The sequence below is a fragment of the Morone saxatilis genome, unplaced genomic scaffold (assembly GCF_004916995.1).
Source record: "Morone saxatilis isolate NCDOM2014 unplaced genomic scaffold, NCSU_SB_2.0 Contig3, whole genome shotgun sequence".
Taxonomy (NCBI): domain Eukaryota; kingdom Metazoa; phylum Chordata; class Actinopteri; family Moronidae; genus Morone; species Morone saxatilis.
The window spans coordinates 8,133,551-8,134,577 of NW_023339873.1; positions in this window are offsets into that span (position 1 = coordinate 8,133,551).

Genomic DNA, 1,027 nt, shown 5'->3' on the forward strand with positions numbered 1-1,027 from the left:
AGTGTCTGTTTTCCCATCCAAAGTGGTCCTGTTGGAATTCACTCACATTTGCAGTGGTGGTTTTTCAACATCCCTGCTGTGAGTCTAATTATGTACAATTTATGCTTCTATTTGTGGATCTTATTGTGAGACCAGATTCCATATGACACAGTGGGTATCATTTATGCTCTAGTGCTGAAACAACTACTTGATTAATCTGACAGTTTTGATAATCAGTTTATTGTTGAAGGTAATTTATTGTGGGAAAATCCCATTGCACAAACTCATTCCAGCATCTCAGATGTGAGGATTTGCTGCTTTTAGTTGTCTTGTATCATTGTAAATTCAATAGTTATGGGTTTTTGGCCTGTTGGTCAAATTAAATAAGCTTTTTTGAAGTTTTTAATCACTTAAGGCTCTGGTAACTTGTAACATTTGCCAGTCATTATTTTCAACATTTTATAGGCTAATTATTACTTGATCAATCAAAAAAAAAACAATTAATCCATAATGAAATAATAATTAGCTGCAGCCATATATTTCTTTCATATTTTCTGTTGAAGCTCTTTGTTTTCCTGCAGGGGTTTCAGTGAGAGGAGGTTTTGAGAGTAACACTCCACAGGCCTGTCATGGTTTGCTACCTTCTCACACTCCTCCATCTCTGCATCTCCCGCTGTCTTCTAATGTAAGTGTCCATCTTCTCTGTCAGAGCACAGTTGTTTTTGTCAAGGGGTGAAATTGTTTTTCCTCTGAGCTCGTAACAACTAAAAAAATTGTTAGGCACAGGAATATACAGGTGGGTGACAACAGTTCAATATTTCGGGGAATAGGTTCATTGGTTGTCTTTCTGTGAGTTAGATGAGAAGACTGATGCCACTCATGTCTGTGTGTTTGGTACGGAGCTGGGTAGGGTTGGCAATTTAAAAAAAAAAAAATCAAGTTTGGACAAATTTAAACATGCAATTCTTTGATGATTTGATTTGAAAAATGATGTGTTAGCAAGTGAATTGGTGCATTTGTGGCTGTTAGACAGCTGCTTTATATAAAG